Source organism: Chiloscyllium plagiosum, unplaced genomic scaffold, assembly GCF_037043375.1.
Source record: "Chiloscyllium plagiosum isolate Xiang-an unplaced genomic scaffold, Cpla_swu_hap1 HiC_scaffold_33, whole genome shotgun sequence".
Lineage (NCBI taxonomy): Eukaryota > Metazoa > Chordata > Chondrichthyes > Orectolobiformes > Hemiscylliidae > Chiloscyllium > Chiloscyllium plagiosum.
Window position 1 is genome coordinate 22,880,411 of NW_028270171.1, and position 16,964 is coordinate 22,897,374.

Sequence of the window (16,964 nt, forward strand, 5' to 3'; positions counted from 1 at the left end):
TCAGTCCCAAGTATAAACTATATTCAAGGAGAAAGTGAGGTCTGCCGATGCTGGAGATCAGAGATGGAAATGTGTTGCTGGAAAAGCGCAGCAGGTCAGGCAGCATCTAGGGAACAGGAGAATCGACGTTTCGGGCATTCCTGAAGAAGGGCTAATGCCCGAAACGTCGATTCTCCTGTTCCCTATAAACTATATTCAACTCCCACTTACCCCAACCCCTTACCTATCTGACCGGTAGCAACAGTATTTGATCCTTGTATGAAAGGATGTTGTGAGAATATGCCTATATCCATTCCTGAGCATTGTTGCAAATAATTAAATTCACAAATGCAAAGCTTGTTTAAAAAAGGTTAAAAATTGCTGATACATATTGTTTGCCCACAGATGTTCATTTTTGTTATTTTTTGACGTGGTTAGGCAAATTCATGCTTTTGCAAATAGATGAGTTGCTATACTAAAAATCTGCATCATGGCTAAGATCAGCTATTTTCACCTCTAATATCATCTGACCTGGCTTTTGCTGCACCTTATCTGCTTTTGTAACCTTTATTTGTGCCTTTGTTAACTCCAGATTGAACTATCCCAAAGCATCCTACCTGACCATCTTTTGTAAAGTTGAGCTCATCCTGAATTCTGCTGCTAATGTTATTAATTTTGCAAAGACTTACACATTTACCTTCCTTTTCTCTACTTTGGTTAACTTGCCTAATACCCCACTTAGAGAAAGTGAAGGCTGCGGTTGCTGGATATCAGAGTCGAAAGTGTAGTGCTGAAAAAGCACAACAGGTCAGGCAGGATGGTCCGAGGAGCAGGAGCATCAATGTTTCAGGCATAGGCACCTCATCAGGAATACCCCCACTTGGTTTATGTCAAATATTGTTAACGCCTTAAAGTATCTTAGTTAATTACCCTAAAGGAATTATATGAATCCAAGTTTTTTCACTGAACCGTATTAGTCCTTTAAGTTGCATGCGTTCCTATGCTTATTGAATGTTGGAAGAATGAGAGGTGATTTTTATTTACACATTTCAAGATTGAGGTGGCTCGGCAGGGTTAATGCAGAATTTAAGACTGAGATAATCAAGAATTTATTTTCTGAGAATCATTAGTCTTTGGAATTTGGAAATGGAGGCTGAATCATTGAATACATTAAAGAGTATGTTGGACAGATTTTTGATTGACAGAAGAATCAAGGATAGGCAGGAAAGTGGAATAGCTGGTGCAGCCAAAATCTCATTAAATGATGGAGTAGACACAATGGACCAAATAGCCTACTCTTGTTCCTATTTGATATGACCTTATACTGAATTTTATGTTCTGGCTGCAGTATAATGGTTCTCATTGTTGAAGAAAATATAGATAAATGAATCATTGTAAAAGGCAATTTCTTCAAACTTCCTAATTCCTCAATGTAGGAATGCTATATCCTTCCTAAAGTGAAGGAGCCTGTTCACTAAATTATATAGAATAGGAAATTATTACATCTCACCTTTCAGGGGCATAGTAACAAGGTGAGACCTTTTTGGTCTCTCAAACCACTTAAGCAACTTCACCATTCACTGAGATTATGCAGATGCCCTGACCGAACTCTGTATATCTAGTTTGTCCTGTTTCCCTGGTAGTTTCGATAGATTTTTGTTAATTGATCTCTATCTTAAAATTAATGATTCATCTTGCATTATTTGTTTGCTGAAGAGAGTTCTAAAATTGTATCACCCTTCTGTATTTGTTTGTAGCTGTGTTTCTTGATTTGCTGAAAGGGATGAATTTAATTCTTAAAACTAATACCTTTTCTGCAGTCCTAGCCCCTCCAACCAGCAGAAATAATTTCTTTCTAATCTACCCTACCTGTTCCCCTTTTTAATATCAGAAATTAATCAAATCATGAATTACATTCTAAATTCCAGGAAATACAATGCTTGATTGCCAGTGCTAAGATTAGAATGTGGTGGGGGATAACTCTAAAAATGCTCTAGCAATATGAATCAATTTTGGAAATAAACATCGATTTGTGAAAAGAAAATCATATTTATCGATTTAAGATTTGAGTTTTGATGTATCAGAGAAGATGGTTGAAATAATGTAGTTGGTATGTGTGTTGTGGATATCCAAAACGCATTGAAAAATGTGTCTTGCTGGTCTTGGCTGCAAAATAGGCCAATGGAATAAAAGGAACAGTGACAGCATGAATTCCAAGTCCAGAGGAACCTCAATTATCCGAATACCAATTATTCAAAAATCGGATAATCCAGAGATCTCGAGGTCCCGACAGAAACATTCCGTCAAAGACATATGTCCAGCACTGATCATGTCTTTTGTTTATAGTGATTAAAAGTGCTGCCCGGAACAGTTCTGGACTGATGGGAGCGCAGGCACCGTTTCTAAATGAGTGACCTCCCATTCTCTCGCTCTCGCTCTTGCTCTTGCTCTTGCTCTTTCTCTCTCTTTTTCTTTCGCTTTCTCACGTGCTCTCTCTCTTTTCCCCCCCACCCCCACTTGCCTGAGTTATACACAAGAGTGTACCCTTAAACCTGGTTGTAAAAGGTTTAAGAGGATACATATGATAGGAACAAAGAATGTGCACATGTCTACAAATCACTGAAGATTAAGAAGGTTGTTCAAAAGTCTTGGCAGAATTCTGGGCTATATAAATAAAAAGTTGGAACACAAAAGTAAAGAAGGTATGGTGAACCTGTTTTTTTAAAAAAATGCTGTTTGAGCTTAAACTAGAAAATTATGTCCATTTCTGGGCATCATTTCAGGATCCTGAGAGGACAGAAAATATTTTAAAATAATGTCAGTGTGAAGGTAACTATAAGAAGCTGAGGTTTTTAGAGGATGCTGTGAGGCAGATTCTGTGGGAATTGGATAAGTGCTTACAATTAAATTGCTGGGTTATGGGAAAAGGTGATTTTACAGGCCCTTTTTACATCACTTTGCAGAAAGCTGGCACACTTGATGGGCAATTGGCCACCTCCAATGCTGCAAACATTCTAAAATTCCTTGACTCTCCACTAAATCCAACTTCTGCACAGCAATGGAACTATTTAACTGGTTTCTTTGTTTATCTTTGACAGGTTCTTTTCCCTCCAAATTGTTCATTTGTTCCCTCAAGGGTGTAGACTTGCAATTCTACCTACATATGTTGCAGGTTATGATGTGAAGCCTTTATATGACTCTCCATCCTGCAAGGCGAAAGTCCAACTCTGATCCCATTTCTTCTACAAAAATTACTGTCATACAAAACTGCTTTACATTTGCATCAACCCCTTCTCCATCCATGATTATAGTCACCTCCAACCAAGTATGAAGAGTTAATAGGTTTCCTTGTCTCTAAGGTTGACATCTTTGTTGCTAACCTTGTATTTCCCAATTCCTCTGCACTCACTTCCTGTTATTGGGTCAAAAAATCAACTTTCACTAATTCAATCCTGATCCTTACCTATTCCTACATGCTGAACTAATTCATGAAATCATACTTCTCCTACTTACCATTTGACTCAAACTGAGTTTACAATGTTATCTTTTTCCAGTTGTGCAACATTGCTCACTTTCACCCCACCTTATTCATTTTTCTGAATTTCTGATCCTTGACACTGGCTCCAGGGAGGCAACACTCCATCTTGGAGTCACACTTGCAGCTGTAGAAAAGCCTGTCTGTACCTCTTACAATTGAGTCTCCTACCACTGTTGTTCTTCCTTTGTCTCTTCTCCCACCTAGTACAGCTGATTTCTGGCGGCACTCCCCAGAGAAGCTGTTACCACCCACCGTTTTCCAACACATAACTATTCTGGAGTGAGATGCTTTCTGGAGTTTATTTGCCTGCCTTCCCTCGTTTGACTGACGGTCATCCATTTCTTGCTTTCCTGTGTTTCCTTAAGCTGCTGGGTGACACTCGTAAAAACACGCTATTGATGTAATTCTCAACCTTGTAGATCTCTGCAATGCCTCTAGCATTGCACTGAACATCCAGAGCTGGTGGCACTTTTTGGTTGCCAGGAGCATTGAAAAATTCCCACAGATTGGAAACTGTGCAACACATGGCATTGAGATACCCTGCTAAACCTTAAGTTACTCTTGACCAAAACACATAACCAAGTAGGAAAATATTAATTATAATTAACTATTAACACTACTGTTTAATATAAATTTAATCTAGATTTAAAATAAATTCTTTGCTTTTACTGAGATATCAGGCCTCTCTCCTGTATCTATAAAACCTTTCATTCCCTGTGCATGTTTAGAAACTTGTTTTTTTCAGATTTACTGGGGCCAAAACATGCAGCTGCACAATAATCAGTTATAGAGTCATAGAGATGAACAGCAGAGAAACAGACCCTTCAGTCCATGCTCACCAGATATCCCAACCCAATCTAGTCCCACCTGCCAGCACCTGACCCATTTCCCTCCAAAACCTTCCTATTCATATACCCATCCAGATGCTTTTTAAATGTTGCAATTGTTCTAGCCTCTACCACTTCCTCTGGCAGCTCATTCCATACACTGACCACCGTCTGTATGAAAAGGTTGCCCCTTTGGTGTCTCTTGTATCTTTGCCTCTTCACTCTAAATCTATTCCCTCTTGTTCTGCACTCCCCCACCCCAGGGAAAAGACTTTGACTATTTATCCTATCCATGCCCCTCATGATTTTATAAATCTCTATAAAATCACCAATCGGCCTCCAACACTCCAGGGAAAACAGCCCTAGCTTATTCAGCCTCTCCCAATAGCTCACATCCTCCAACCCTAACAACATCCTTGTAAATCTATTCTAAACCCTTTCACGTTTCACAACTAACTCTCTTTTTCTGTGGTGTCTCACTCCTTTTGGAAACTTGGCTGACCAGCTCGGGAAGCTCCCACACAGATCTGACTCACTTTACCCCAGCAGGTAAATAAAAGGCCCCAAGCCTGAGCTTTTGTTTACAGCCTTTTAAACGTGCTCTCACGCGGGTCCAGTGACTCCTCCAGTCTCTTGTTTTACCTGTCTTTATCATTGCAGTAGTGACAGCCTTCAATCATTCATAATCCCAATCTTTTAAAATTCCTTGCATTTTTTTTCCTTGTCTTCATTTAACATCTTTTCCCAAAACGCTGCTCTTTGAGAGGGAATCTTGTAACCCCTCTTAACCTCTTAAGTACACTTAGACCTCATTAGCTACTGACCCACTCATTACCCATAGATTTATGTACCCTATCTTTTTTGTTTGTCAGTGACTTAACCAGTTTGATCGCTTGTCATTTGTAGTCTGTAGGAGTTATGTGGAGTGGCAACTACATCTTTTGTTATTCATGAGAAATCCGTGCATCTGTCCACTTGTGGATAATAAGTATTTGCTTATACACTTGCTCGTCTATGCATTTGTGGCAGAGTGTAGGACTTCTGGTATTGTTATATTTGCCAGGTATGTTATGTTTTTCTTTGATTTGTATTTTTTTAAGGGGATTGGTTCGCTCAGTTGGCTGGGTTTGCGAGTGATGCCAACACTGTTCAATTCGTGCACTGGTTAAGGTAACCATAAAGGACTCTCCTTTTCCACCTCCGCTTGCCTGAGGCGTGGTGACTCTCAGGTTAAACCTCAACCAATTGCCTTTCTTTAATAGTCTGGTAAAGACTATGGAGACTTTGACTTTGTTTTTGTAATTGCAAATGCTTAACAGCAATAGCTTTGTTTTTGTAATCCACTAGAGTCATAGAGATGTACAGCATGGAAACAGACTCTTTGGTCCAACCCGTCCATGCAGACCAGATAATCCAACCCAATCTAGTCCCACTTGCCAGCACCCGGCCCATATCCCTCCAGACCCTTCCTATTCATATACCCATCCAATGCTTCTTAAATGTTGCAATTGTACCAGCCTCCACTATTTATTCTGGGAACTCATTCCATACCTGTACCATCCTCTGCGTGAAATTGTTGCCCCTTTTATATCTTCCCCTCTCACCCTGTTCCTATGCCCTCTAGTTCTGGACTCCCCCATCCCAGGGAAAAGGCTTTGCCTATTTACCCTATCCATGCCCCTCATGATTTTATAAATCTCTATAAAATCACCAATCGGCCTCCAACACTCTAGGGAAAACAGCCCTAGCTTATTCAGCCTCTCCCAATAGCTCACATCCTCCAACCCTGGCAGCATCCTTGTAAATCTTTTCTGAACCCTTTCAAGTTTCACAACATCTTTCCGATAGGAAGGAGACAAGAATTGCACGCAATATTCCAAAAGTAGCCTAACCAATGTCCTGTACAGCCGCAACATGGCCTCCCAACTCCTGTACTCAATACTCTGACCAATAAAGGAATGCATACCAAACGCCTTCTTCACTATCGTATCTACCTGCGACTCCACTTTCAAGGAGCTATGAACCTGCACTCCAAGGTCTCTTTGTTCAGCAACACTCCCTAGGACCTTACCATTAAGTGTATAAGTCCTGCTAAGATTTGCTTTCCCAAAATACAGCACCTTGCATTTATCTGAATTAAACTCTATCTGCCACTTCTCAGCCCATTGTCCCATGTGGTCAAGATCCTGTAGTAATCTGAGGTAACCCTCTTCACTGTCCACTACACCTCCAATTTTAGCTAATGTTTTAGCAACTTCTTATTTTCCAAATTATACATATTGGTATTTGTTTTCATTTGTGAAGTGGCCAAAATAGTCCTCTTTCTCGCACAGCGTCTTACTACTATCCAAGTGTCAGGGAAATCTCTTCTAATTAGACTTAGCTTGTATGGCTATAACAGGTCAACCATCTGGATTTCAATCAAGAATGTGTTTGATATTTTCATGGTGTGTCCATTTAACTCCAGAAAATAATCTGGTAGTAAATGTACATTTTGATCTTGCAAACCTGGCCAGCAGTTGGAGAGAATATTTTGAATTACAGTGGTATTAGGCTTGGGTATAATTTGAAAGAGACATACTGTGCACTCTGAATATGCTTAGGTTGACCCTCAGTGTTCTTAAGATTTAGATGACCTAGCAAGCATGAATTGTGTTGCTTGGAACTATTAGAAGCTGCTGTATGGCTTTGCATTGTAAAGCTGAAAATTTAAAAACAGATCAAAATTGATCTTGAATTGTTTTATTCACCTAACTTTTTAATGTTTGTTGAGCTGTGAGAAGGATGCAAGGAGATTTCAAGATGACTTGGACAAGGAAAGTGAATGGGCTAGAAAATAGATGAGATACAATAAGTGAGGCATTATTCCCTTTTGCAGAAAAAAAAGAGGCAGAACATTTCTTAAATGGAGCGAGGGGCTGGGAAGTATTGGTTTTCAAAGTGATCTGGGTCTCCTTGTCCATGAGTCACCAAATGCTATTATGCAGATACAGCAAGCAATTAGGAAGGCAAATAGTATGTTGGCATTCATGTTCAGGGGCTTTAGAGTACTAGGGGTAAATGTCTTGTCATTGTATAGAGCTTGGTGAGAACTCACCTGGAATATTGTGCACAGTTTTGGTCTCTTCACCTAAGGAAGGATATGCTTACTGTAAAGGGACTGTGATCCTTGAGATGGTGCGATTGTCTTGAGGAGAGATTGAAGAAACCAGGTCTGTATTCTCAAGGGTTGCAAAGAATGAGGTATGATCTTGTAAGAAACTTGTAAATTTCAACGCGCATGACAGGGTACCTATAGATCGGATGTTTCTCCAGGTTGGTGACTCTTTAATTATGGGGCATAGTTTTTGGATAAAGGACTGCGATGAGAAATCTCTTCATTTAGATCAGGGATTCTTTCAAATCTGTGCTAGAGGGGTGTGGAAGCACCATTATTAAGCATGTTTGATTTAGGGGCTTCTGGAGACTAGTGATATTTGGCAATACAAAGATAGTGAGGACAAGTGGTGTTGAAAAGATGATTAACCATGATTTAGAATCACAGGACAAATCTGATGGGTTGAATAGTCTACTCCAGTTCTGCTTCAAAGATTTCTGCCCTTCTTGCTAACATGAGTTGTATTTGTTACAAGACCATGTTTCTAATTGAATTGCTATGGAGAGTACTTAACCGTTCTCACAGGATTTGCTTTTGTAGGGATAGTTTTGCTGCAAAGTAGTGCTTGGTTACCTATTTCAGTATGTTTCCATATAATTGGTAGTGTAGTAAAACAAAATTCGTGTCTTGCATATTTTGTTTTAGGTTGTGGTGTTAATGGGTGAAGTGATGTGGGAGGAGTCTGGTGTAGAGAATAAAGATGGCACAGGCCAGTTGCAGCAAATGACATACATGATTATACACAAGTATAGAGGGTACTTTTTTTATTAGCAAATTTGTTTTACTTGCCTGGAATATAAGCAGTTAATGTTATTGCAGTGTTGATGGACTTGTAAGTAGAAGTCTGGAGGAATAATCCAGAGGATATTAGCAGCAAAAGTAACTTCAACATTATCAGATTGTTCTTTAGACATCAACTGGTTTATTGATATCCTTTTGGGAACAAAGTCTGCCATCTGTACTCAGTCTGTCCTAGATGTGTGTTTCCAAGCCTGCAGCAGTTGTGATTCATAGCCCTCTAAAGTAGCCTTGCAAAATAAACTGAAGCAAAATTTTTTTCAAGCAATCGGGGATGGCCATTTAATACTTTCATTGTCAGTGACGTCACATTCTGAGAACAAATCATACAAATGTGAGTATGTTTTATAACTTACAGAGCTGGACGTTCAGTTTCTGAAAATTCTTTACACAAACACTTTTCAGCATCTCTGAATTGTTACGGTACAGAAGGAGTCCATTCGACCTAAAGTGTCTGTACCAGCTCTCTCAGTATTTTAACTTGCCGCCAATCTTAATTTCCCCTGAAACCCTGCATGTTCTTTCTATTTGAAGATCCATCCAATGTCTGTTTGAATCCCCCCCCCCCCCCCCCCCCCATGCTTCCAATTAGTGCATTCGAGACAGTGCGTGAAAAGTTTTTTTTTCTCACCTCTCCTTTTTTCTTTTGCAAAATACTTTAAAACTTTGTCCCCTGGTTCTCCTTCCATTTAGAGATCCTCCCTATTTACTCTGTCGAGATCACTCATGATTTTGAAAGCTTCTACTAAATCTCCTGTTAGTCTTTTCTCCAAAGATAATAGTTTCAACTTCTCCAGTCTTTCCTTATAGCTGGTGTCTTATTGCTGGAACTTCTTGTTTTAAAAAAAAGTCATTTTGCATGTTCTCCAGTGCATTTGCATCCTTCCTGTAGTGTGGCGTCCAAAGCGCAGCAGGTCGGGTAGCATCCAAGGAGCAGGAGAATCGACGTTTTGGGCTTATGCCCGAAACGTCGATTCTCCTGCTCCTTGGATGCTGCCTGACCTGCTGTGCTTTTCCAGCAACACATTTTTCAGCTCTGATCTCCAGCATCTGCAGTCCTCACTTTCTTCTTAGATGGACTATATAAGTTCATCATGTCATTCCTGCTCTTGGTCTCAGTACCCCTATTAATTAAACCTTGAGTATTGTATGCTAATGGTAAATGCTCATTTTTCTAAGTAAATGTATTCTGAGTCATTGCAGTTTGTGTGCATGATTGGGTGTCATGCATGTTGTCCTAAAATTACTTCGAATTTTTAATCTGTCTTTTGGATCTTATGTGCAACCGATGTAATGCAGGAAGTGACTACTTAAAATCTTACTTAAGAAAAAGAGCATTGGTACAGAAGCCTGATATATATCAGTGTCGTTTTAAAAAAAATTAATGTCTATTTTAATGTAAAATGTTAATTGCGTTAATACTTAGTGGCTCAATTATTTTTGTCTTTTTAAATCAATTTTTTGCTTTAGACTTTTTCAATGTTGAAGTAGCGGTTACAAAACATCCACTGCAAGCTCCAAAATAAACTAATTGATTATTGAGCAATAAAATATTTGAAATAGAAAACTTTGATCCTGGTTGACCTACTTCCACTTGGTAAAAACAATGACTGCTGATGCTGGAAACCAGATTTTAGATTAGTGGTGCTGGAAGAGCACAGCAGTTCGCCAATGTGGAAAGTGCATAAAACTGAACTTTTACATACTAGAACTGTAATGTTCTAGATTTAATGTTCCTGGTAGTCATTGGATTTGACCCCAAAAGCAGAATTATTTAAAAAAAATCAAAATGTATACAAGTTCCTGCATTGCTTAATCTTTGCTTACAGCTGTGAACAAGCAAACTATTTTTTTAAAAAAATTCCATGTTTGGCTTGTCCCTTTTTATATTATCTAAATACAATGTATCTGAAACTAGTATTTACCATGATGATTTTCTCCTGTTTCCTATTGGTGGTATTATTATTTCAACCTACAACCTCTACCACCCAGAAGGACAAGGGCAGCAGATGCATGGGAACACCGCCATCTGCAAGTTCCCCTCCAAGCCACACAATTGACTTGGAACTATACCATCGTTCCTTCATTGTCGCTGGGTCAAAATCCTGGAACTCCCTTTTTAATAACACTGTGGGTGTTCTATACCCCAAGGACTGCAGCAGCTCAAGAAGGCAATTTGCCACCACCCCTCTCTCTGGAGAGTTGATAAGTGGTTGAGAGTAAGGCGAAAGGTGGCTGGATAAGGTTGTTTGGAGGTGGGCTTCATTTATATTGGGAAAGAAGAGCTTCATTGGTCGGACTCATTTCAGGTGTGGGAGGTTGATATTGGGGCATATTAGGGTGTTTGTTTTGGGGAGGAATTCAATTTCACAATTACTCAGGAACTAGAGCAAGTTTGAATCCCTGAAATTTCTCCCAGCTAGTACTTCAGATATTGAGTCAGATCCATCCGAAATTTAAGACTAAGATACAGAATTGTAAACTTTTTTGGAGGCTTCCAAGCGCAGGGGAGTTGCACATTGATGTTTAAGATTCTCAGACAATTTTTGGGAAGTTGGCGCGTTGGGACTTCTGAATGTCCCATATTGCATGTTCAGGCTATATCGCTGAAAGACTATCTCAAATTAAAAACACACAAAACCAGATTATAGTCCAATAGGTTTGTTTGGAATCAGTAGCATTCGGCGCGTCACTCCTTCATCAGGTGGTTCTGAAATATGAGATCATGATCACAAAATTTATAGCCAGAGGAGTCCAGTGTCAAAGATATGTGATACATTAAACAATTTTAGATTAAATCTTTCATTTTTAAAAATTGGATATGTTGGTTTCTGTTCTTTGATACGTAAATCCCAAAACTTGTTTTAAATTACATTCTCAAGATAGTTCAGCTTTTCTAACAATAGGTGTGTAGTCTGTCTGTGTCCCAATGTTTAGTCAGACTGACAAGCCCTCTGCATTGTTTGTTTTACATGGATTCATGCAGTTTTTGAGTAAAATAAAATGCAATTCTGCAAAAACAGATTCACCCCATAAACTTTTGTGTGTGCATGTAGGAGTGACAGAGCGAGTGTGTGTGTATATGTGAGTGTGATCGGATATGTGTCTGAGAGAGTGCATGTCTGGGTGAGAGTACCGGCGGTGTCTGTGTGTGCATATGAGAGAGAGAGAGGGGGTCTGCATGGGTGAATGTGTGTGTGTGGGATCACCTGTTGTGTGACATGAACCAGTGTCCCAGTTGAGACCATTCCCATGGGTACTTTGCTATCAGCTTCTGCTCAGCCAGTCTGCGGTGTTGCTTGTCCTGAAGCCTGTATTGGAGGATGGTCATCCGAAGGTCCGAGGCAGAATGTCCTGGACCGCTGAAATGTTCCCCGACTGGGAGGGAGCAGTCCTGCCTAGTGATTGTTGCGCGGTGTCCATTCATCCTTTGTCGTAGTGTCTGCTTGGTCTCGCCAATGTACCATGCCTCAGGCCATCCTTGCATGCAGCATATGAGATATACCATGTTGGCTGAATGGCAGTACCTGCCGCGTACATGTAATGGTGTTATCACTGTCGATATTTTCTCATATCTTGCAGCAGCTGCTGCAACAGGGTTGTATGGAGTTGTAGTCCTGAAGGTCAGGAAGTTTGCGCACAATGATCTGTTTAAGGTTTGATGGTTGTTTAAAGGCGAGAAGTGGAGGCATAGGGAAGGTCTTGGCAAGGTGCTCATCCTCATTGATAATGTGTTGAAGACTGCAAAGACCATGGCGTAGTCATTTGGCTCCCAGAAAGTACTGGACATGGAAGGGTACCCTATCTGTTGCACCCCTTGTCTGTCTCCTGAGGAGGTCATTACGGTTACTTGCTGTAGTACGTCGGAACTGGCAATCGATGAGTAGAACATTGTTCTCTGCTCTTATGAGGGCATCGTTGAGCACTTTCAAGTGTCCGTCACATTCCTCCTTATCCGAACAGATCCTCTGTATGCGGAGGACTTATCTGTAGGAGATGGCTGTTTAATATGTTTTGGGTGGAAGCTAGAGAAGTGTAGCATTGTGAGGTTATCCATGAGTTTGCAATACAGTGAGGTGCTGAGGTGTGAGATGTTTGAGAATGTAATTTTTAAAAAGTTCTGGGATTTACATACCAAAGAACAGAAATCAGCATATTCAATCTTAAAAGATGAAAGATTTAATCCAAAATTGTTTAATGCATCACAACTCCATGATGTTAGACTCCTTTAGTTATAAATTCTGTGATCGTGATCTTATACTCCACAACCACCTGACGAAGGAACAGCACTCCGAAAGCTAGTGCTTCCAAGTAAACCTGTTGGAATATAATCTGGTGTGGTGTGATTTTTTTTTTAAACTTTGTTCACCCCAGTTCAACATCAGTTCCTCCAAGTCATATCTCAAAATTATAAGATCTGGGCCATCATAATTTTCTCGTCCTTTATTTCCTGATTTGTTTATCTAGATTTCCCTTTTTACTAAAGACAAGAGACCAATGAAGTTTGGGATTTAGGGGATTTATTAGGAGAAAGTGAGGACTGCAGATGCTGGAGATCAGAGTCGAAGAGTGTGGTGATGGAAGAGCATAGCCGGTCAGGCAGCATCCGAGGAGCAGGAGAATCGATGTTATCCCTAAAAAGTCAATTCTCCTGCTGCTTGGATGCTGCCTGACCAGCTGCTTTCCCAGCACCACGCACTTCGATTCAAGGAATTTGCACGTGGATCACAGAGATAATAAGTAGATTCAGTTAGGAAAGCAGATGTCATGAATACATTTAGTGCAAAGGGGTTGGATTATAACTAAAGTAATCTTACTAGAATTGGAATATTATATGCAGTTTTAAGTCTCGTTGCATAAGTAGGGATATCTTCTTGAGGCATGATAGAAGTTAGATTGATTCCTGGGAAGAGGAGGCTCTCTGAAGAATATTGAGTTGGCTAGACTTCTGTTCTATGAAGATTAATATGAGAGGTGATCTTATTGAAAAATATAAATTTAAGTAGTCTCGATGGTGTAGATAATGGAGAGATCTAGAAGTAGATGTCTACAGCCACAGGACAGGATGTCAGCAGTTTAACATTCCTTCATTCAAAAGTTTGTGCATAATTTGAAATTCTCTACCCAGAGCGATGTAGCTACTCAGTTGTTCAGTTGATTTAGATTAGATTAGACTACTTAGTGTGGCTCAACAGGTCCACACCGACCCTCCGAAGAGCAACCCACCCAGACCCATTCCCCTACATTTACCCCTTCACCTAACACTATGGGCAATTTAGCATGGCCAATTCACCTAATCTGCACATCTTTGGTCTGCAGGAGAAAACCGGAGCACCAAGAGGAAACCCACGCAGACATGGGGAGAATGTGTGGAGTTTGCATAGACAGTCGCCTGAGGTTGGAATTGAACCCAGGTCTCTGGCCCTGTGAGCCAGCAGTGCGAACCACTGTGTCGCCCATCTTTAAGGCCAACCCACAGATTTTTGGGCACTATGGGATCCAAGGGACATTGGGGCAGTACAGTCAGTTCCGCTATAACACGTATTTCATTAATGCCAATTAGCTGTAATACGATTGGTGAATAGGGAACGCTGTTTCTAAAATGCAAACTTGTAAAACATGTTGGCTATAACATGATTAGATTGCCAACACTAAGTGTTGTTTGTATTGCGCAAGTTTGTATATTGCAGGATCTCACAGGAGTGCGACTATCACGTTATGGAAGAAATGACTGTATGAGGAAACGGAGTTGATATCGAAGTTCAGTCGCAAACTTATCGACTGGGAGCAAGGCCACTGTCCTATGTGGCTTGTGTCTGCACCTATCTCTCATTTTGAAATTCATTAATACTGTTACCGTAACTTCTTCCACCCTTGGAATTCTCTTCAGAGATTTGTGCTGAATTCTCCATTGGATTTCTTAGTTGACTGTTATGTTTATGACCCCAAGTTTTAATCTCCTTCACATCTTTCATTTTCCATACATCCTTTATTTTTGAGAGAATAAAACCATGTCTCCTTCATCTTTTCCTGACAGTTAGTAATCTCTTAGATCTTGTATTATCCTTTTACAAAGCTTTTTGCTTGCTACCCTGTCAGTGTCATAATTTTATAATATGGTGACCAGAACTGTTCAGTTTTCAACATGGCGGCAGTGAGTACTGCAGATGCTGGAGATTAGAGTCAAGATTAGATTAGGAATTCCTGATGAAGGGCTTTTGCCCGAAATGTCCATCTTCCTGCTCCTTGGATGTTCCTGACCTGCTGTGCTTTTCCAGCACCACTGTAATCTTGACAGTTTTCAGCATGGTCTGGCCAAGGTTCTACACAAGCTTGGGTAGCTTCTTGCTTCTAAGTCCTATTTCCCTGGAAATGAAACCAGTGCTTTGTTCCTTTTATGGCCTTACTCATAACATTTACTTTCATCAATTGTTTCTGTACTCAAAATCTGTTGTTTTTTTATTGTAGTTTGAGCTTTTGAGTTTTGATAGGAAGAATATCCCTTAAAGGTGGGAAGGAGAACTAAATCTGAGAGGCTGGAATTCATAGAAAATCTGCAGTTCTGTGGAATTCCAAGAGATTTCATATAATTCCATTAAGCATGAAATCATATCTTGATGAACTATTTCTTCTGCACTGAACTGTAAGACTGTGCAGTACAGTCTGTAAATGACCCCTTTGTCAGAAAAATTGGTTGAACATTCTAATGTATCCTAATGGAAAAAATATTGTTTGAAAGGTATTTGTATTTTGATCTATCTTTGGAAATTATTTTTAATGTATTCGTCCATTGGCTGTGTGTGATACTGGGAAGGCCAGCATGTATTTCCATTCCTAATTGTCATGTAGCGGGTGATGGTGAGCTTCCAGCTTGAACCACAGTAGTCATGTGATGAAGATATTCTCATGGTGCTATTAGCTAAGACATTTTGACTGATTAGTGATAAAGGAAGAGTGATATATTTCTAAGTCAGGATACTGAGAAAGATTTGGAAGTCTGGTGGTGTACCTATGCAACTGCTACTCTCCTAATTGACTGCCGTAATTAATATTCTGTTTTGTATAATGTTCTAGAGTTGCAAAATGCAAGTTTGTGTTGTGCCCTTGGCTTTGTAAAACTGAATGTATTAGAATTTCTCTTGGAATTAATTTGCACTGAAGTATTGTTTTGTGAGCATTATAAAGTTCCATGCAGTATTAAAAGCTGTAAGTAATTAAATTAGTTTTAAGTAATACAAGTTTAAGGCACTTTACAGAGCAACTTTGGTGCAGTTTAGTGTATCGCTTTTTATTAAAAAGCATACCAGCTTCCTTAACCAGTGGGGAGTGAAGCTTGTTTGTAAAATCTAACTGAATTAGATTTTATATTAACGTAGCTGATAGAATGATACTATAGTGAGAGGATCTGATCCATTCCTGTTGTTGATTTCCCTCCTGTTGTCTTAAATTCTCTTACTGTCACTTGTTCATTCAAACACACATGCATGTGGTTGGCTGATGTAAAATAAATAGTGCATGGCAGATGCTTTTAAGGGCTTTTCTGAGCTTAGGAGATGCAAAAGAATAATGAGAGTGAGACCATTCTCAATGAAGGGTAATGTCTAGTATGGTAGCAATATTAATAAAATATCTTTTTTTATTCTGCATTACTGAAGTAGCAAGATCTCGATAACATTCAGGCTTTGGATAATAAGCAGATAGTGACATTCATCCCATGCAAGTGTCAGGTAGTCCAGCCATCACCCATGACTCCAAAACGTCCTAGGAAGTATCATTGTCCAGAAACTAAACTTGACCGTGAAGATACTGTGACTGCAAGAGGAGGTGAAAAACTGGGAATTCTGAAATAGAAACTTAGCTCCTAACTTCGCAATGATTTCACATTCTACAAGGTACCAGTTAGATTTCCCTCCAGATTGTGCACCATCCTTAGAATTACATTCCTGTTCCTTCTCACTGGCCGTGGATCAAGATTGTGGATTTCCCTTCCTAGCTACATTTTTGGTGGATCTGCACTAGATGGACTGGAATGGTTGAATAATGGAGTTTCTGTAGGGAAGTGGGATGTGGGCAACAAATGCTGACCTTGCCATTGATGCCTCATTTCTTGAATTTTTTTAATGTGGAAGTAAGAGTGCAAGGCTGCTAGACACAAATACAGAACAATTATTAAATATAAATTCAGAAATCAAGTTTTTTAAGAAAAGAAGGCTGGTAACTAACAAAGACTGTTGAAAGATATCAAAAATTATATTAGAAGTTCTGGTGTGATTCTACAAACTTCCTGTAAGACTAATTGAATTGTAGAACTGGAGAGTTGACAATTTGACACCTTTTTTCCTCGGGGAGAGAATGATGAAATACGGAGTCTTGTGCAGTGGTAGTGTCCTCTCAGCCAGAAAGCCCAAATGCAGGGCTGTCGAAAGACAATGTTGTTAAAGCAGTGCAAACTTTGCCACACTTAATTGTTTTATTTTGAGAAAAAAATGAATAAATAGAGTTCAGTAGATGTGTACAGTTTGTAGATTTTAAAAGGTATCCAATAGAATGCAAACTGGTTGTTCAAAACTTCAAATATGTGTAAAAGAGGAAATGTAGTAACATGGATGAAATGTTAGCTGAATAACTCAAAGTAGAATTAGAGGGGTGGCATTTTGGAAACAGT

The 16,964-nt window shown here is 39.6% G+C and overlaps 1 protein-coding gene across 1 annotated transcript in view; it reads left to right on the forward strand.

The window, feature by feature from the left end:
- LOC122542299 (histone acetyltransferase p300-like) overlaps positions 1-16,964 on the forward strand; it is a 118,841-nt gene that overhangs the window by 15,211 nt on the left and 86,666 nt on the right. The window lies entirely within an intron of this gene.